Raw genomic sequence first — 22,402 nt, 5'->3', positions numbered from 1 at the left:
AAATAGAACTACCCTATGATCTAGCAATTGTATTACTAGGTATTTATCCAAAGGATGCAAACATAGTGATTCAAAGGGGCACACGTACCCCAGTGTTGATAGCAGCAATGTCCACAATAGCCAACTATGGAAAGAGCCCAGATGTCCATTGACAGATGAATGGATAAAGAAGATGTGGTGTTTGTATATACACACACATACATATACGTACACATACACATTGGAATATTACTCAGCCATCAAAAAGCATGAAATCTTGTCATTTGCAATGACATGGATGGAACTGGAGGGTATCTTGCTAAGCAAAATAAGTCAATCAGAAAACAACAAAAACCATGTGATTTCACTCATATGTGGAGTTTAAGAAACAAAAAGGGAAAAGGAAGAGAAAAATAAGATAAAAGCAGAGAGGGAGCCAAGAATAAGAGACTCTTAACTCTAGGAAATAAACAGGGTTGCTGGAGGGGAGCGGGGAGGGAGTGGGATAACTGGGTGATGGGCATTAAGGAGGGCACTTGATGTGTAATGAGCACTGGGTGTTACATGCAACTGATGAATCACTAAATTCTGAAACTGATAGTACACTATGTTAACTCAATTGAATTTAAATTTTTAAAAAAGTGGGAATTTCTCCCTATTTTTGATATAATTGGCATCCATTTTGGATAAACTGCTCTGAATAACTATGATTGTTTCCTTTGCTAATGATGTAATTTTAACTGTAGAACAGAAATTCTTTCCTCTGTGAATAGTCTTTTTAAATTTCTTTTTAACTTTTGGTTTTTCTTACTGGACTTTACCATTGAGAAAGAAAAGTAACAGTTTCTGGTGTTTGAAGAAACACTAGGAATTAACATTCTAAAAGTTATTTAATGGAGCTCTTTCAGCTTTGCTGTGGAGACAAGATGACAAAGAGGACATCATTGTTTGGAAAGCATCTAAATAAGAGTCACACATTGTGCCACTGCTGTGGCTTGAAGACCTATCACCTTCAGAAGTCCACTGTGGCAAATGTGGCTATCCTGCCAAGTGTAAGAGAAAGTATAACGAGTGCCAAAGTTAAAAGATGAAATACCACTGGGACCAGTCAAATGAGGCACTGGGACCAGTCAAATGAGGCACCTAAAAATTGGGTACAGCAGATTTAGGCATGGATGCCATGAAGGAACAACACCTAAGCCCAAGAGGGTGGCTGTTGCAGTATCCACTTCACCTTCAGGATTCCAGCGATTAGTCACACATAAACGTTCTGATTTATTTAATTTTTAAAAACATTTTATTTATTTATTTATTTATTTATTTATTTATTTATTTTTGAGAGAGAGAGAGAGAGAGCGCGGGGGTGTAAGAGGTGGAAGGTCTGAGGGAGAGGCGGACTCCCTGCTGAGTCGGACATGGGACTTGATCCGAGGACCCTGGGATCATGACCTGAGCCAAATGAAGGCTTAACCAACTGAGCCACCCAGGCACCCAAATGGTCTATTTCAAAAAAATAAAAAAAGTTATTTAATGGATTAACTGCTTTTGAAAATCAAATAGGTATCCATTATACTTAGTGTATACCACTTTTATGGGAAATTTTGTTATGAACATCTGTTGTGAAAAGCTAAATACTATTTATTAAAATTTTTTTTAAACTCATCTACATTTCCTTAACAGGTTATTAATATAAGCTGAAGGAGCTTTTTAATTTTTTTAGTTCAAAAAATTTTATCTAGTTATCTGTTTATTTATTTATTTACAAGAAAGCTCTGTGCCCAGTGTGGGGCTTGAACTCACTACCCTGAGATCAAGAGTGTATGCTCTACCAACTGAACGAACCTCTGAAGGTGCTTTTTTAAAATTTAAAATTTATAACAAACAAAACCTAAGCCTTCATTTACTTTGGAGCAGAAATGCAAGTATATGATGTTTAGGATGTGCTTTTCAAAATGGCACCTTAAAAATTAGTTATTGGTTAAATTATAGTAAAGATAATAATGGAAGGGAAACAAATCAGAACCATGTTAGCATAATGCAACTATTTTTCTGCATTTCAGTCTGGTATTTGAAGTAGAAAGAGTGTTTTGGAATCACAAACCTGAAAGTGACTATCAGCCCACTTTCTAGCTATATAATTGTGGAAAAGTAACACTGGGTCTTTGAACTTCATTTTCTCATGTAAAGTGGGGATCGTAATACTACACTTAACTTATTTTGGAGTTTGCAGATCATTCTATGTCAGTGCGTATAGACTTATTTTAATGTTGCTACATTGGTTTTTTTTTTTTTTTGGTGAATATACATTTTAAATTTCAACATATTTTTTTCATTAAAAATTTTTTTTACGGTAACATATATATAAAATAAAATTTATGTTTTAGCCATCTTTAAGTGTTCAGGTCAGTGGCATATAGTACATTGACATGTTGTGCGACCATCATCAGCATCCATCTCCACAACTTTTTCCATCATCCTGAGCTGAAGCTCCATACCCATTAAATAACTTCCACTTCCTTCCTTCCCCAGTCCCTAGCAGCTACCTTTCTATTTTCTACCTCTGAATCTGACTACTCTAGGTACCTCCTGTTTCTCCCTCTCCCTCTTCCTGTCTCTCTCTCATGAATAAATAAATAAAATCTTAAAGAAAAAAAGAAATATGGACGCATTTGTACACTTGTATACACTTATATAAGCAGCATGTAGATCAAAGTATAGAAAATTTGTGTCACTCTTCTTAGTTTCCCACTCAGGGTAATCACTATCCTGACTTCCATCATCACTGATTATGTTTGCATATTCTTTTCTTTTCTTTCTTTTTTTTTTTTAATAGGGAGAGGAAGAGGGGGGCAGAGGGAGAGGGGCATGGAGCCCGACACAAGGCTCAATCTCATAACCCTGATATCATGACCTGAGCCGAAATAAGAGTCAGACACTAAGCCATCCAGGTGCCTCCATGTTTGCATGTTCTTGAACTTCATATAAATGTAATCGTATATTCTGTGTTCTTTTGTGCCTTCCTCCTTTCAGCATAATGCCTGTGAGATTCAGCCCTATTGTGTATTGGCATTGATAGTTTGTAATTTTGTTAAGTCAGAAATTTGCATTTTATTCACTTCAGTGCTGATATGCAGGATTATGTCACTTAGTTAACAGTTGATTCTTTAGCAACTACATGTCAATACACTGAATGGATCTGAGTGGGAAGAAGTTTGGGGAAAAAAGAACAAGTAGAATTTGTAGTATTTCATGGAGGAAATAATAAGGACTAGATTTCAGAAAACTGTCAGCTGAAGAGAAAAGTAAATTTGAGAGACTTCGTGAAGAAGGGATAGGACTTAACGGTAGGCTTTTTTTTTTTTTTTTTTTAACATCTCCTATTCAGGAAGTTCTCCTGATATTAGACTGTTTGACAAAGATTCAGTATAGAATAGGGGAAACAGCAACCATCTTATGATAAGGAAATGCTTTTGAAATTCATACATGTAGTAACTTCTGATAACATGTTTTGTTAGGAAAATGATTAAGTTTTTCACTAGAGTTTAGTGAGTCAGTGTGACTTATTTTTATCAATTTTTAGAAGCAGTGTGACTTCCTTTTGTTAGGTGTTTAAAGCTTTGAATATGATGAGGCTATTGAGTTCACTGCATCCTTGGCTTTTCAAAGCTGACAGAAGTTTTGAAGTGGTATTTCAACAGGAAGCTAAGGCATTTGTGTGTTACGTGAAGGACAGGCAGCACTTCGGCATTATCACTGCACCTACTGTTAAGATATTTATAGACAGGTGCTTAGAGATATGAGCTTATAGGCTAGAAACAAGAGTTCTGCTTTCTGAGCTACAGACAGTTTTGTTCCCAATTTAGAAACATACAGGAGGTTCAGGTTTATAGAAATGTTAATTATAAAGGATATGATCATTTATGTTGTTGTTATGTTATGTTACGTTGTTTGATGATCTTCAGCTAAATTGGTATGTGTGTGCGTGATATTGGTGGTAATGGTGGACGTGCGAGATTTAGTGTCCTGTTCCTTCTGGAGTTCTCTTCTCCAGTTGCTTGTTCATTATTTTCTCTGTGTGAATTTATTTTGAACTCTCTGTGTGAACTTTAGTTCTGTTTATTATTTTGTTTTGCTGACTTCTAAAAGGAATTTTAACTGTCTTACAATAAAAGACAAATACATTAAAACAACAGGAAAGTGTTGAAAGCCATTAATGAAGAATGAGAATTAAAGGGAATAGGGTGGCTGGATGGTCAGGAGCCTAGGTACACAGTAAACACATAACCCGTGCTGAATAACATACTGACATTGAGAGGAAATTTTACCGCTGAGCATTGTGGCAGCTGAGGCAAAGAGAAAAAATTATAGGTTGTCTAATTTCATATGCATCTGGTATATATCAGAAGAGATGCCCTTTCCTAGCTCTAAATTGACATTTAATGCGTCTTTGTAAAAGAGACCGTAGGCAAAGCCATTGTGCAGTGTTTTCTCTTAGTTAGCATAAAAAGGCAGTAATCTGGAAGCAATCTTCTACCCTTCTTTATAAGGATGGATAAAAACAGAGGCCATAGAGTTAGGTTTTTTTTTTTTTTCCCTTGAAGTATTTATCTTTTCTGGAGTATTTACCTGTGCTTTTACACAGCAGTACAGGTTTTAACTCCAGTTTGTACAAGGGCTAAAATGTAGGGAATCTACAGGACTATGGAATTATGATGTGTTTAAACTGCCTCTTCAGAGCATGACCAGGGTTGGCAGTTGTGACCTAGCAAGCAGGTGAATGTTAATGCTGTTAGCATGTATCTGAGCTGCTGGCAGTTTATTTTGATTTCCAGACAAAAGGATGTGATTATTAAGCACCTGGTATATGTTAGGTGCTACAGTAGATTACTTCTAATTTGTTATTCCTTTTAATCTGAACAGTTCTGCAGGATTGCTACTATCCCAGTTGTACAGATGAGGATATCAAGAGTGAAAGGTTATGTCCTCTTCCTAGAGTATGTAGTTGGTAAACTGGACATAGGACACATTTTCATTTTTTAAAGTTCTTTTTCTTTCCAGTCTTTTACCATACCACACTGCTTTCATACATTTTTAGATCTAAGGGTTTAGAATCTATATTAAACATGTTTAAGATCCATGTATTTGTATGTAAGAGAGGGAGAAGATTCAGGTGGTTGGTGTACATTGTTTTTCAGAGAATACTTAACCTGCACAGTATATAGAGCTCAAAGAGACAGGTGCTGTGCAGTAATTTTTAAAAGAATTAGGTTATGGTTTTTGTTATTTTGGTGCTCCCAGATATTTATTGAGTGCTTACTATGTGCCAGGCTATATGCTAAGTGCTTTATGTAAGTAATTTCATTTGATTCTCAGAACAATTCAGAAATGGATACAGAGCGGTTAGGAAATTTGCCCAACCTTACACGGTTGGTAGAAGATATAGTTGGGGGTTGTATTCAGTAAGGCAAGTCTGACTCTAACATCTGCATTGTTAGCCTTTGTACCAGTTCTGACCAGTAGAAATATATTGTTAGCCATAAGCGTGGCTACATATGTAATGTAGCATTTTCTGATAGCCACATAAAAAAGATAAAAAGAGGGCCACCTGGGTGGCTCAGTGGGTTAAAGCCTCTTCCTTCGGCTTGGGTCATGGTCTCAGGGTCCTGGGATCAGGCCCCGCATTGGGCTCTCTGCTCCATGGGGAGCCTGCTTCCTCCTCTCTCTCTCTCTCTGCCTGCCTCTCTGACTACTTGTAATCTCTATCAAATAAATAAGTAAAATCTTAAAAAAAAAAGATAAAAAGAAAAGGTGAAGTTAATATTAATGATCTATCCAAAATATTTATTTCAGGATGTGGTCAATATGAAAAATTCTTGATATAATTTTTGTGTTGTCTCTGAAATCTGGTGTGTGATTTATACTTAGAGCATATCTCCATTTGGACTAGCTACATTTCAAGTTATTAATAGCCACATGTAGATAGTGGGTACAGTATTGGAGAGCTCAGCTCTACCCTATACTCATAAGAGGAAATGAGAAAAAGATACATCGAATTGTTGATAGATTTTTGAAGAATAGAATTGGGTCAGGGGAGAGATGGGTGACTTTCCTTTTTTACTTTAGACTCTTGGCTTTTTTTGTTTTTTTAAAGCGGACATGTATTATTCTGATATTTAAAGCATGAGGAATTTTCTAACTTAAATACCAGTGTAAGGTATCCACAAATTATTCAGATAAGACCCTCTAGAGTTCTGTATTAAAACAATGAATATCTGGGTGGCTCAGTTGGTTAAGCATCTGACTCTTGGTTTCAGCTCAGCTCAACCCCACTTTGGACTTCCCACTCAGAGAGGAGTCAGCTTGGGGATTCTTCCCCTTTCCCTCTGCCCTCCCACTGTTTGCTCTCTTTCCCCTTCTCTAAAATAAAATAAATATATAATTAATAATATTAAAAAAACAATGAGAAGATGGCTTTGACCTAGAACGTTGTGAGTCAGGAGTTGTCAGGGATCTATTTCTATCTCTGTAAAATGTTTGATTTTTAAGCTGAGCTAATCAGTATTGTTCTGCCAGGGTAGAAATTTATTCACAGCTAACTAAATTAGTGGATTCTCTTGTTAAAGAAGTTATTTCCTTGATTATTCTCAGAGCATTATATTTGTGTAGTCTCTTCCGCCATAAAGTGATACTTGCATTTCCAAGAAGTCTTAATGGAACACATGTAGGATGTAGCATAGTGAACGGGCGCGCGCGCACGCGCGTGTGTGTGTGTCCGTCTGTCTGTCTGTCTGTGGTGTTGAGGGAAGGCTGTGGGGAAAGGCAGAACTGTCCTTATACATCTCTTTGTCCTAGTGATAAACGAATTTCTTTGTGTACAATTAACTCTTCCCCATTCTCCATATTTTGGGTGAGGGGATATTATCCAACTTCTTTCTACCCTAGGAACCTTAGAGAGCCTTATCTTTGCCCTTGCCAGGTAGAGCCAGGAGTTGGCTGCTTAACCTAAGTTGGATTTGAAAAATAAAAAGATTGAGGGAACTCATTGATAATTCAGTATTTCATTTCATCTGGCTTTTCCCCCCCCAAGAGTAAGAATGATGATAGGGAAAGAAACACAACCTTTTAAATATATTCTTAGCAATGTAATTATCTTTATGTTAGTTTTTTAAATATGCATGATATAGAATCACCTAAATAGAATTCCTTCGTTAATTTGTCAAAGCAGAGGGAAACCCTTGCTAGTCATCCCCCTGCCCACTGCTGAGATCTAATCGATAGATACCTTCTTGATACCAGAAAGTGTTCCCTTATATTAGATTGAATTACATATAATTTAGGTACAAAAACTTGTACTTTAGAAAAAATGAGCTTCATTCCATAGTACATATAAAATTGTAATTTTTAAAAATGATTTTATTCATTTATTTGAGAGAGAGAGAGGATGCACAAGCAGGTGGTAGGGCAAAGGGAGAGGGAGAAGCACACTCTTCATTGAGCAGGGAGCCTGATGTGGGGTTTGATCCCAGGATCCTGAGATCATGATTGAGCTGACAGCAGATGCTTAACTGAGCCACCCAGGTGCCCCTAAAATTGTAATTTAATAATGTGCTTACACCCTTGCTCCCCTTATACCTTATGAGTAGACAGTTTTGGTTTTATCAGATTTCTCTCTACCTTTTGATTATAAATGGCCAAACAGATGATGTTATTTTAAAAACTATATTCATTATATTTTAAAAATTAGTTTTTTATAATTTATTATTTTTCTTTTAATATTTGTAAAATATTTTCATTTCTTTTTTTTTTTAAGGTTTTATTTATTTATTTGACAGAAAGAGAGAGAGCACAAGCCAGGAGAGAGGCAGGCCCCCGCTAAGCAGGGAGCGCCATGTGGGGCTTGATCCCAGGACCCTAGGATCATGACCTGAGCCAAAGGGAGCCGCTTAACCAACTGAACCACCCAGGTGCCCCAATATTTTAAAAATTTAAAATGACATGCTGGGGCGCCTGGGTGGCTCAGTGGGTTAAAGCCTCTGCCTTCGGCTTGGGTCATGATCTCAGGGTCCTGGGATTGAGCCCTACATCGGGCTCTCTGCTCGGCGGGGAGCCTGCTTCCCCCTCTCCCTCTCTGCCTGCTTCTCTACTTGTGATCTCTGTCAAATAAATAAATAAAATATTTAAAAAATTTAAAAAAATTTAAAATGACATGCTTATCATAAACAAAATAGAAAATAAGTGTTCACAATAAAATTTCATATTTACCCTTTGTTTCCAATCTCCAGAATTACCTTTTTTTAAAAATCCAAATAAAGGATGTATGCTTATTTTCTTTTCCTGATTATATGAAGGAGTATAGTTTCTATTTGCATTTACTTTTTAACATTTATTTTCCTTAAAAAGACTTTTCTTTAGTAAGTAGAGGATTTCAGTTTTTGTAATAACCGATAATTATTTTGTTTTTGATGTCATTTCTTTTTATTTTCAAAGATCGCTGCAGTTTTATAATACGTCTGTCTCCCTGCCTTCCCCTGTAGTATAATTTTAAGTTCTTGACCAATTTCACTTCTCTCTGGGCCTTCACTTCTGTTAAACTGGGCAGACAAAATTCTTACAGAGATAGAACCAAGACTGATCCATGTACGTGATTTCTGTGCAGACGGTTAGAATTTTTGGCCAGGGAAATAAAAGCCCTTATCCTTTCTCTTTTGTTATTAATGACAGATGTGTCTTCATTCTGTTTTATATTACTGTTCCTCTGTATCTGTTTGGCTTTCTTACGTCTAAATTGCTTAGCTAAAGCTTTACCAATAAGATTCCAAAGAGGTCCTTTAGTTTTATTGTCTAGTTTGGTAAAAGGAGATGAAGGTAGCACTGATGGAAGAAATAGGTTTTAAGTTGCCTTTCTAGTTTATATGGAATTGTAGCCCTCAAGGCACTACAACTTTATTGAACTGCTAAATGAGAAGGGAAAAATGCCTTCATGTAATTGTCTTCCCCTTTTAGGTTAAGTTAGGTGTTTATATGTTTTGTAAATCACCTTTAATTACCACGCACATAAATTACTGTTTTCAGGAGCACACTTCCCATCCCCCCATAAGCATATCATTTAAAAGTTTAAAATGAGTCACACATTTTTGCCTAGACACAAATTGCCAATATAAAATGGTCTTTGATTGTATCCTAATATAATGGAGTTGTTTCTTTGGGTCCTGTAATTTTCTTTTTCAGCAGTATTTATTAAATTAATCTAGTATTGGATTGCAGTAAACAATCTGACCAAAAAACATGTTTTCTTTGTTTCTTTGGTACAAATTCAATGGGTTAAGTAATTATGCAGTGGTTCTCATCTACATATACAATGCATTCTAATAACCAACTTCTGTTTACTGTGGAAAATACTGCAGCAGTAGGAAACCGTTCCTTCTCCTTTGCATTGTAATATCATCTGAAGCCACTATTTAATCTACTAGCTATTTACAGTTTAATTGCTTGAATATATCCTCATACTCATGGTGGTCTTATATCTACTTGAGGTGCTTGAGTCATTCTCATTTTTTTCTTCAGTGTCTTTTCTGACATGCTTTGGAGATCTTTTTTCCCATTCAACCAGCTACATGGATTCTTTTAAAAACTCTTCTCTCACTAATGAGTTGAAATTACTCAGGATGTGAGGACAATGTCTAAGGTCCTGGAGAGTCTCTTGATCCTTAAACATCAAATTTTTTTTTTTTTAAAGATTTTATTTATTTATTTGACAGAGAGAGAGAGATCACAAGTCGGCAGAGAGTCAGGCAGAGAGAGAGAGAGAAGCAGGCTCCCGCTGAGCAAAGAGCCCGATGCGGGGCTTGATCCCAGGACACTGAGATCATGACCTGAGCCAAAGGCAGCGGCTTAATCCACTGAGCCACCCAGGCGCCCCAAACATCAAATTTTGAATGACATTTTTCTTAGTTGTCAGAACACTGTCATGTTAAGTTAAAAATGTAAGTATTGAGACTGATTTGGTTTTGAAAACCAGTGCATTCATTGTTATACTCATGTGAATGAAATCAGATGAGCACTTGTGTTTTATTACAGTGAGTCTTCAATTTCCTTCTAACTTGTCCTTTGCAGAGTTTACATTGACACCCTTAAATCAGCCATTATATACCACATACAGTATTTCTACCGGGACTTACAATTTTGAGCTTAGGGGTTCGTAGTGCCACTTCCCAGCCTGGGCAGTTGAAGGAAAGGGCTTCCTCTAAGGGCCACAGGTTGTGTTGCAGCAGTGATTCCTTATAACCAGAGATTTCCTCTCCTCTTCTTTAGTAAAGTTGTGATATCCCTCACAACTCCTAGACTGGCCACGAGCCTAGAATTTTTTTGTCTAGGCCCATGATGTTTCCTTCCTGATCTATCTTCTCCTCTCACCCCAATTCTGTCTTGCTGTCCTTGCTCCCTCTTCCCTCCCACAGAGGGAAGGACTGACTGGACTTGACTGGCTCACTTCTTGCCATAGGACCTAAAGAAGATTCTACTGTATCACTAGACCTTGAGATATTTTGCACTTCACATAAGTAAGGAGGTAGGTCAGGGGAAGGTGGTTTTATTCCTCTTCCCTTATATCTGAGATGACAGGGACAATTGTACCTACCTTCTGTTCAGACCAGTTGTGAAGGTCTTCTTCTCTCCCATACCAACCAGAATGTCAGGTGGATAGAACCAAAATTATGGATTATATGTTAATTTATAGCTTTTTTGGAATAGTGTTTTCCTCTGTTTCCCAACTAAATTTATTTTTCAAATGTTAATAAAAATGTTGTGAACGTGTAGGGGATTGCATGTATTCCATCCATGTTCTTGTATTTCTTTAAAGCAACATTAAGGAAATGTACTACAGATAATAATTTTAAATATACAACCACAGTCTAATCACCATTGTATGATTTCTTTTTTAAAGATTTTATTTATCTATTTGACAGGGAGAGAGATCACAAGTAGGCAGAGAGAGAGGGAGAGGCAGATTCTCCATTGATCAGAGAGCCCAATGTGGCTCTCTGACCATGACTTGAGCTGAAGGCAGGGGCTTAACCCACTGAGCCACCCAGGCGCCCCACCATTTTACCACTTTGGATATTGATCTGCTATTTATACATTCATGGTTGCAGTTATAGGAAAGGATTGAGTAATAGGGAAGGGAATTTCTTGAGTTAGGAGCCATGATCTCTTGGTAGATCATATTACCTCTCTTTTGGGAATGAGGAAACTGTGTCTCTGGGAGTTTAATAAACTTGTCAAAAATCCTGAGTCTGCTACACTCCTTAGAGTTTTGTAGTTAATCTCTTGAGTTAAAGTTGATGGAAATCAAGACAGGACTATAATTTGAATTTGAATTTAATCCTTCTTTGTTATAATTCCTTTCTCTCTCTCTCTTTTTTGTCAGCCTTTCTTTGCTAATATTATAATTCACAGATGAGAATTTAAAAGTTTGCTTCATTTAAGAAGCATCAGGAGACTGGCCTATTTTGCTTGCAAATGGAAGGTTTATACTAAGTATTTACTTAGAAGGATTATTATGTTCTGTGTCTTTCTACTATGTCTTTCACTTTTCACTATGTCTTTTCACTATTCTATATCTTTTCACTAAGTGACTTGGATAATATTTTGTTAGGAAATCTAAAAAAGGAAACAGTGTTATTTCAGATAGTGTACTTACACCTGGTGTCTGTGAAAATGACTACTCATTCATGTATTGTATGTCCATTTCTCTTTTGATAACTGCCCCATACCGCCTAAAGGCAGAATGGTAGCTAATGTTTACTAGACTGATGATGGTATTCTTTGACAGTTGGTGAAGGGAACCATTTTGCCCAACATTTCCCCATTTTCCCATCATCTCCTTTCTTGATCTTTACATGACATGAATAATAACAGGTACTATTATCAGCTGCTTTATTTATTGAGGATTTGTGTGTTACAGGCAGTATCTAAAGGCTCTTTTATTACATCTGTGACCTCCTTTACATCTGACATGATTTACATGAAGTAGGCACTACTGTTCTCATCTTACATACTATTGAAACATTTAGAGAGGTTAAGTAGCTTGAGTTAGTTAAGTAGCAGTACTCAGAGTTGAATCTGAGCTCTTGTCTAAAGCCCTTCCTTTTAACTACTATCTCTCATATATTATGTGCATTTTTTAGTTAATTGACTGTAACATCCATGGTCCATGTTTTAAGTCTGTAGTCTCTTTTACCTTAAAACCTCATTACTTAAAGGAAACCTTCACATGTTTTGAACCTAAAGTAGTCATGGTAATTACTTTGATGTTCATAAGCACTTCTAGGGATAGAGTTCAGAGGGAAAGAGATCATGTTCAGTCAGTGAAGTTGTAATTTTGTTTGGTTTTTAAAGATAGATATTATGTGTTGGTTTCTTTGAAGACAGTTTATGTATGATAAGGGAAATGAGCTTCCTTTAGAAAGTAGATGCTTACTGTTAATTAGCATCAATTTATTAGTATTTTATCTGGAATTTAAAAAATTGTGTTTAAAAGTTACAGGAGCTTATTTTTACTTAGGCTTTTTCTTCCTCCTTGGGCGTGTGAGTGGGATTATATTGACGTTTTCCTAGGATAAAGTTGGCACGATAATGAGTTGGTTTATTAGCTTCCTTTAGAAGTTGATAATGATACATTTTGGATTGTTATAAATTCATAGATTTAAATACTTGTTATGTTTCAGTTCATTGCAATTCTCATCCTTACTGATAATCAAGTTGTACCATTTTTGGCAAAGGGAGCCTCTTCAACTTGGCTCCTGAACTCTGTTGATATCACATTGGTAGTCTTAGAGCTTTTTCCATCCTGCCCCAGGTCTAGAAATAGCCAAGTGTCTTTAGAACCCTGAATCCTTTTTCTAACCGTTGTTGTCTTTTTCACTCAACTATCTCTCTTTATAGCCCCTGAGAAATTCATTTTTATAAAAAAGAATGCAACTTTTCACTCCCTTCCCCCAAATGGATAAGTGGAATATTATCTTAAAAGAAGTTGAGATTAGTAATCTCGAAAGCAGCAGTTTTCAACCTTTTTGGTTTTCAGACTCTTATATATTCTTAAAATTATTAACGCCTCCCAAAATTTATATTTATGAGGTTAATATCAATCCATACTTAACATATTAGAAATTAGAACTAAGATTAAAAAATTATTTCTTCTTCTTTTTTTTTTTTTTTAAAGATTTTATTTATTTATTTGACAGAGAGAGATAGATCACAAATAGGCAGAGAGGCAGGCAAAGAGGGAGAGAGGAGGAAGCAGGCTCCCTGCTGAGCAGAGAGCCTGATTCAGGGCTCGATCCCAGAACCCTGAGGTCATGACCTGAGCTGAAGGCAGAGGCTTAACCCACTGAGCCACCCAGGCGCCCCCAAAATTATTTCTTCTTAGTGCATTTTAAAATAACTAAACCATTGTATGTTAACATATTTTGAAAAATAATTATATGTATTATAAGATTTTATTTATTTGAGAGTTGAAAAAGAGAGAGAGAGAGAGAGATTGAGAGAATGAGTGGGAGGAGGGGCGAAGGGAGAAGCAGGCTCCCTGCTCTGCAGGGATGTGGGACTCAGTCCCAGGATCCCAAGATTATGACCTGAGCTGAAGGCACCAGAAAAATAATTAAATTTTTTAAAGCAAAAGTTTTAAATGAGAAAAGTGGGATTGCTTTGTATTTTGCTAATCTCTTTAATATCTGGCATAGTAGAAGATAGCTGGATTGTCATACTTATGAATTTAATCTTTTGCAGTATATTGTTTTTGTTAAGATACATGAAGAAAATCTGGCCTCAGATATGTGGTTAGAAAAAGGAAGAGTATTTGAATAACCTTTTCAGATAATTGTGAATATTATTATTATTTTTTTTAAAAAGATTTTATTTATTTATTTGACAGAGAGATCACAAGCAGACAGAGAGGCAGGCGGGGGGTGGGGAGGTGGGAAGCAAGGCTCTCCGTGGAGTAGAGAGCCTGATGCGGGGCTCGATCCCAGGACCCTGAGATCATGACCTGAGCTGAAGGCTAGAGGCGTAACGCAGCCACCCAGGTGCCCCATGAATATTATTTTTTGATAGTACATTGAAACTTGGCAAATGGAAAGTTCTTAAAAGTTAATTAGAACGTAGAATTTACAACTATAGCAGTGGGCTTTCGGTACTTGGTTACATTAAAGTCCATTGGTATATGTTGTAGTTTGAGTGGCTCTTCAACCCATGAATGCAGTTAGTAATTTGGAAAATACTGATTCTCACTGATGATGCAGATCTTTGAAATCTTGACATATTTTCATTATACAGTATCAAAAAATCGTATCTATTAATATCATCACAGATCTCAAGAAAAGTCTATAAATATTGGGAAGCTATCAAGCTCCTGGTGGCATATACAAGTTTTCCAGAATTCTGATTTTCACTCAGGCCTGGGTTTTATCATTTACCATAAGATGGCTGCCAGATATCAAAGATTAAATAACCTCGGTTTGAATGTCAGTTGTTCTTCAAGTAGAAATCATGCTCCACAAAAAAAGTAGCTAGTAATTCTAGTGCTTTTTCTTGATCACCATTGTAGTTTGGTATGCAGCAGAAGTATTTTATTTGTACTTCTGTCTCCTTGTCCAACATATTAAAAAGATGTGTGCCCAAGGGTTGAGATTTAATAAAATCAGTAGTCTTTACTATTTCATTAGGGACATTCTTTTAAAGATTTTTATTTATTTGACAGAGGGAGACAAAGCAAGAGAGTGAACACAAGCAGGGGGAGGAGGAGAGGGAGAAGCAGGCTTCCCGTTAAGCAGGGACCCCGATGTGGGGCTCGATCCCAAGACCCCGGGATCATGACCTGAGCCGAAGGCAGATGCTTAGTGCCTGAGCCACCCAGGTGCCCTTCATTAAGGACATTCTTAAGTGAAACTTGATTACTCTGTGTGTGTGTGTGTGTGTGTGTATGCGCGCTCTTGCACACGCACCCACACACAGAGCAGTGCACACGCACACACACAGCATAGTGGCTACTAGAGCAATTCGACATGACTATGTTGATTCATGCTAAGATTCTAGCAGTTTTTGGTACCATTGATTTTGTACCATGACTGCAAATGTAAACAAAATTGAGAATGGCAAATAACATTGTAGTGTTGTTATGAAGTAATATTTTGACCTTGCAGACCCCTGCTAGGGTCATGAACCACACGTTGAGAACCAGTGTTCTAAATTTTTTGAAAGAAGAAGAAGTCTTATGAATCTTCCTACTTTCTCATCTTCTGTTAATACAACCTAGATTTCTTCAAGTTCTACTGTTCCAAGTAAATGAAAATAACTTATTACTCAATTTTACCACTTTCAGGATGCCTCGGTGGCTCAGTAGGTTAAGTGTCTGCCTTCAGCTCAGGTCATGATACCAGGGTGCTGGGATGGAGCCCCACATAGGGCTCTCTGCTCAGTGGGGAGTCTCCTTCTCCCTCTGCCTGCTGTTCCCCCGGCTTATGCTGGCAAGCTCTCTGTCAGATAAATAAATAAAATCTTTTTTAAAAAAAGTTTAGATTCTTAGATTAGGATGGTGGTAGTAGTGAGGAGTGTTACCCACTTTCTGGACACTGCCATCTGTTTCATTTTCTTGCATCAATGAGGAAACACCTCTAACACTGCAGCCTAATGAAGACCTAAAGAGCTTGGGTGTGTGTTTGCTTTTATGGGGAAATTTTTCTCCAGCACTGAATAATAGTACCCACATATCAATTAATAAGGATAGGTTTTAAAAAATACTTGAAAATATTTTAACCTAAATTACTAAATTGTAGAATACATTGATCATATGTCAACACACTGGCAATATATTAATGCATTGTCTCATATAAACATTCTTAGCCTGGTATCAATCATAGTTTGTCTGTCTCAGCTCACCTTTTTAAGTCTCAGCTCACCTTTTTAAGGTTGAGAATATTCTATTTCCCTATACAAGAAATCTTCTAGCTGTTCAAGATTAAAGTAGATATTCTGGCAACATATCATAAAAATGTTTTTGAAGAATTTAAGAGCTTCATTCAGTATTTTCTTTCTATAAACCACCTGTTGTCTTATGTGCACAGTGTGTACATTTGAACAAAGTGCTCATCACTTGTCAGCCGTCAGTGGCAGCATAGAGATGATTTGAGGTACTTGTGTTGCAAGAAGTTCTTTTGTATTTGTGACATCAGCTTTGTTTTATACAATTAAAGTATTACACGCTAGAATAATCTAAATTGCAACCACTAAATGGTGATGTAGTTGTTCTTGCCTTGAACTGAATTTGTTTACTGATTGTATGCTGCCATTGACTACTGTTAAACTTGACAGTTTCATAAAAATTTCCCCCTTATTTTGGGAGCAAATCAAGGTGGTTATACTATTAAAGGTTTTCTCGATTTTAAAATTTGCCTTCAATAAATATTACATTAAGAGATAAAATGTAGAAGGCCCCACGTGTGTAGAAAATCCTTCAATTATACTATTTGATTTTCAAATGAAGTTTAATATTCCTAATATGATACATTCATGATCACTTTAATAATGTTCTAATTTTTAAATTCCCAGTTAAAAGCATTTTGTAGTCATTTTTATTCATTTTCTTCTGCTAAAAAGGAACAAAGTATAACTGTTTGATTAAGACTTAAGATTGATACTAAAATAAATATTTAGACTATTAGTTAACTTCTTTTATACTTAAGGTAATATTAACTTTACACAGCAATCTGGATGCTTAGAGAACTTCACCCATGGATTCTAAGTAATCTGAATTTTTTCCCTTTGGTGTCTTATTAAATAATTCTGGTTATAATTTATTTTAAGTAACTTAATAGCACTAATATATTGACATTATTTAAATTGACAAGTGTTTTCTTTAGATAATTTTTTTCGGTGAACAAAATTTAGAACTAATGGAATAAAATTACTCACTTAAAGCAAATTTATCTTGCTTTAACTTATCCTAAAAAGCTTTAGGAATGTCACCGTTCACTTTTTATTTTAATAATAAGTAAAAGGTATAGTACATGTAAGTGTTTTTTCCGAGGTAGCTAGTGGTATATCTCTGCAATATAATTGGCTTGCTACACTTTGACAGTTCATATACAGAAACTCTACATGAGCTCAGTGATTCAAAAGCAGAAAACTACTTACAAATAAGGCTTTTTTGTTCTTTTTAGAAATAGTCTGAATTTAAATGGGAACTTTATATTTGCAGGAACAAAATTTGGAGTTTCATTTTCACTGCTTAGTTGCTATGATATGAGTGATAGAATATAGTGGACATTAGTGTATAAGTAAATGATTAGATGAGTCATAAGATGGAACATCTGCCTCAGAAGGCCTCTCAGACAGCATAAGTTATGTTGCTGAAGTCTCTAATCAGTGCATCTGTCCGTGAGACTTCAGTTGGTGCAAGGATAGTTTTCTATTTTGGATTAGTTACTATATGAAGACAGCATATTAAACATTTTTTTCTCATGCATGCAACTGGAAAATTTGGGCTTGTGATATCTGAATAAAAAAATTACAGCATTTTTTTGAGCATAGTAATAATTAAGGGATAGCAATATAAGTATAAACTTTTACTTTTACATGCCTTAAAATGGTTATTTATGGTAGGATTTTACATTAGAAACCCATAGATGCTTACCAGAGGAAATTTTCTTGTAAATACTGATGTTACAACTAGAAAGAAATCCAGATTGAGGCTGAAACACAGCAGGATTCAGATGGGATATTTAACTAAAACAGAAGCCTATATTTTGGGTCCCTTCTGAACTGGAACATTCCTATAGTTTTAAAATTGCTACCAGAGAGAGTGCGTGGGGGGGGGTGGATAGGGAAGAGTAACGATAGCAGTAACCAAACCCAGCCCAAATCCTAACTAAATACAGGCGTATCTCAGAGATATTGCGAACACACAGACCACTGCAATTTAAAAAAGAAAAAAATGTGTACGTATGTATGTATGTGTATATATATATATATCGTGATAAATTGAGTCCAATGATTTCTGGTTTCTCAGTGCACAGAAAAGTTCTGTTTACCCTGTACTTGTAGTCTGTTAAGTGTGTAAAAGCAGTATATCTAAAAAAATAGTATACATAATTTAATTAAAAATACTTTCTTGCTAAAAAAGGAAAACCATCATTTGAACTTTCAGCATGTTTTTATTGGTGGAGGGTCTTGCCTTTGTGCTGATCAGGGTAGTGGTTAGTGAAGGTCCAGGTGGCTGTGGTTATTTCTTAAAATAACAATGAAGTTTGCTGCTTGATTGACTTTTTCTTTGACAAATGATTTCTCTGTAGCTGTTTGATAACATTTTATCCATAGTAGAACTTCTTTGGAAGAGAATCTCTCAGACCCTGCTGTTACTTTATCAACTAAGTTTATGAGGTATTCTAAATCTTTTGTTGCCATTTCAACGGTATTCACAGCATCTTTACCTGGAATAAATTCCATCTCAGGAGACCACTTTCCTTGCTCATCATTAAGAAGTAACTCTTCATCTGTTCAGGTTTTATTATGAGATTGCTGTAATTCAGTCACATCTTCAAGCTCCACTTCTAATTCTAGTTCTTTTTGCTATTTCTATCACATCTGCGGTTCTTTCCTCCACCAAAGTATTGAACCCCTCAAAGTCATCCATGAAGGTTGGAATCAACTTCTTTCAGACTTCTGTTAATGTTGACATTTTGACCTCTTCCATGAATCACAAATGTTTTTAATAGAACTTTTCCTTTGTATTCACAGCTTGGTTGATTTGGCACAGGAGGCCCAGCTTTCAGCCTGTCTTGGCTTTTGACATGCCTTCTTCCTTAAGCTTAATTATTTCTAGTTTTTTTTTTTTTTTAAATGATTTTTATTTATTTATTTGAGAGAGAGACAGTGAGAGAGAACATGAGCGAGGAGAAGGTCAGAGGGAGAAGCAGACTTCCCATGTAGCTGGGAGCCTGATATGGGACTCGATCCTGGGACTCCAGGATCATGACCTGAGTCGAAGGCAGTCGTCCAACCAACTGAGCCACCCAGGCGCCCCAGTTATTTCTAGTTTTTGATTTAAAGTGAAAAATGTGCAACTCTTCTTTCCTTTGAACCATTATAGGGTTATTAATTGGCCTCACTCCAATATTGTTGTCTCAGGGAATGGGGAGGCCCAAGGAGAAGGAGAGAGACCAAGGAATGGTCAGTCGATGGAGTAGTCAGAACACAGAACATTTATCAAGAATTTGCCATCTCATATAGACACAGTTCATGATGCCCCAAATTAGTTGCAGTAGTAACATCAAAGATCAGTGGTCACAGATCACCATAACAAATGTAATAATAATGAAAAAGTTTCAAGTATTGCAAGAATTACCAAAATGTGACAAAGAGACACGAGATGAGTAAATGCCTTTGGAAAAATTGCACTGATAGACTTGTTCAACATGGGATTGTCTTTCAGTTTGTAAAGAGCACAGTGTCTTTGAAATACACATGCAAATGTCCCCTAAAGGCGTTGGAAAAGAAAAGGCTTGTCTCTTTTCCAGCATAAAAACGATTTATCTCAACTCTGTTCTTTTACACAGGACGTTGTGCTTTCAACAAAAAAATCACAAGGCATACCTAAAGGCAAGACAAAACATACTCAAGATAAAAAGCAGTCATTGGAACTAAGCTCAGATATGATACAGATGTTAGAGCTGTCTGAAAGGGAATTTAAAATAACTGCGATTAACATGTTAAATAAAGGCTAGTCTAACAGAAAAGGTGAACAACAGGCATGATCAGATGGGTAATTCCAGCAGGAGAATGGGAGAAGAGTCACGTGGGCATACTGTTAGTGAAAAACACAGTAACACATAGAGAATACCTTGAGCAGTCTCAAGGTATTCTCCACACAGCCAAGGAAAGATAGGTAAAAAAAAATCTTTACCTTAAGATAGGTCAAATGAAATTACCCAAACTGAAACACATAGAGAAGAAAACTTCAAAAAAATAAAATAAAAAGAATATTCAAGAGCAGTGGGAAAACATCAGAGGGTCTAACATACGCATGCCTGAAATATCAGGAGGTCAACAGAATGAGGTGAAAGAAATATTTTAAGAAATAATAATTGAGAATTTTCAAAAACTAGTGAGCCACAAAACCATAGATTTGAGAAGCTCAGAGAATGACAACTTAGATACATAACACATACACACCCATATTCAGACTGTTAAAAACAAAAGTCAATGAAAAAATGTTAAAGGCACCCAAGGAAAAAAGAAATATTTTGAAAAAGAGCAAAGAACAAAGATAGGAATTTTGTCCGTTAGCTGACTTTTCTTAAGAAACTATGGGAGCCAAAAGACAGTATAGTGACATTTTTCAAGTGCTGAATGAAGAAAAACTGTCAGCCTAGAAATAAATACTCAATGAAAATATCTTTCAAAAATGAAGGAGAAATATTTTTCCTTAGGCAAACAAAAACTAGGCATTCATTGCCAACTGACCTACTTTATTAGATTTACACAAAGACCACTTAGGGGGGAAATTAATTTTTAATTATTCTGACAGGAAGGTCAGCCAGCTTTTTATATGAAGGGCTAGAGTATAAGTATTTTAGGCTTTGAGAGCCATAAAGTCTGTTGCATCTACTCAACTTTGTGATTGTAGTGTGAAATATGCAAGCGAATGAGCATCACTGTATTCCAGTAAAACTTCATTTCTAAAAACAGGTGATGGGCTAGATTTGGCTTATGGGCCCACCCTTGCTCTAAAAGATAACTGTCTGAAACAAAAATAGCAGCAATGTATTACATGTTTATGGTGTATATAAAGAGTAAAAGATGATGGCACGCCTAGGTGGCTCAGTGGGATAAGCGTCTATCTTCGACTCAGTTCATGATACTCAGGGTCCTGGGATCAAGTCCCTCGTGAGTCTGCGGCTCCCTCTCCCTCTCCTGCTCCCACTGCTTATGCTCTTTTGTACTCTCTTTCTCTCTCTGTCTCTCAAATAAATAAATAAAATCTTAAAAAAAAAAAGTAAAAGATGACAGCAGTAGCATGAAATGTAGAAGAGAGTAATTGGAAATACATTATTGTAATGTGTTTATACTATATTTGAAATGGTATGGTATTATTGAAGGTGGGCTCAGATTAATTAAAAATGTATCTTGTAAGCCTTTGGACAGCTACTAAAATTTTTGGAAAGTCAAATTATAAATCTATAGAGGCAATGAAATGGAATTATGAAAAACTCCTCAGCGCAAGGTAAGTTAGAGGAAGAAAGAAGCAAAGAATAGAGGGAACAAATAGAAAATAGCCAGCAAGGTAGTAAATTTTAATCCATTTATATCAATAATCCCACTAAATGTGGATACTCTAAATCAGGGATTGGCAAATATTTCCAGCTAGTTTCATTTGTTTGTACACATTTGCTATGAACAAGAGAGTTTCTGGACATATGAGGACATCTAGAATTCAGATACTCATATATATGCCTGAGGAGGGATTCTGCTATTTCAGTTCAATGGTAATTTAGTTTCAAGAAATAATTATCATTTTAGGGGAATAAATTAACTTGGGTGTGAGTTGATAAAAGGGCATGTTATATTTCAGACTTTAAAACTACCGATCTGAGGGGTGCCTAGGTGGCTCAGTGGGTTAAAGTCTCTGCCTTTGGCTCAGATCATAATCCCAGACTCTTGGGATAGAGCCCCGCATCAGGCTCTCTGCTCGGCAGGGAGCCTGCTTCCTCCTCTCTCTCTGCCTGCCTCTCTGCCTACTTGTGATCTCTGTCAAATAAATAAATAAATAAAATCTTTAAAAAAAAAAAAAACAATCTGAGTTAAAGGAAAAAGCATTGACACTTTTCTGTCTTATAAGTTTCCTTAATCACATTGGTTCAGGAGTTACTTTTTAACGTAGGAAGTTTTCAAAATTCATTTGTGAAATAGCAGCTGCTATTGCTGTATGCATTCATCCCTAGGACTAGCTATTTTTTTTCCTTGGGAATTCTGCTGTGTGTAGTGCAGTAGAAATGCTTCTGAATTACTCTTTGGTAAATACTAATGTGCAGAAGATAAAAATCTGTGCTTAATATTGTGTTTGGTAACTTCATATAAAAAATTTGAGGCAGTACTTACTGACTTGAAAGGTAAGAATTTCACATATTCAAAATAAAAGTCACCCAATTATTTCAAAAGAGATTTGTGGTTTTTCAGTTCCAGTTTTGTTACTCACCTATGTAGTTTTGTGCAAGCAGTAACACTAAAGCTTCTTGAGTGAAATGGAGATTATGATAGTTCCTGGTTTATAGGCTCATAGTGAGGTTTAAATGAGATATAATGTATATCAGACAGTGTCACTAAAAACTGAGAAATAATATACAAATTTAAATAAAAAATAATTGCACTACAT

At 36.1% G+C, this 22,402-nt stretch overlaps 1 protein-coding gene and 1 pseudogene across 2 annotated transcripts in view; both read left to right on the top strand.

Moving 5' to 3' along the window:
* OLA1 (Obg like ATPase 1) overlaps positions 1-22,402 on the top strand; it is a 172,465-nt gene that overhangs the window by 32,850 nt on the left and 117,213 nt on the right. The gene's annotated exons all lie outside the window — the stretch shown is intronic.
* LOC132013335 (large ribosomal subunit protein eL37-like) lies at positions 906-1,269 on the top strand (annotated as a pseudogene).

Source organism: Mustela nigripes, chromosome 3 (assembly GCF_022355385.1).
Source record: "Mustela nigripes isolate SB6536 chromosome 3, MUSNIG.SB6536, whole genome shotgun sequence".
Lineage (NCBI taxonomy): Eukaryota > Metazoa > Chordata > Mammalia > Carnivora > Mustelidae > Mustela > Mustela nigripes.
This window is presented reverse-complemented; position numbering and strand designations above follow the sequence as displayed.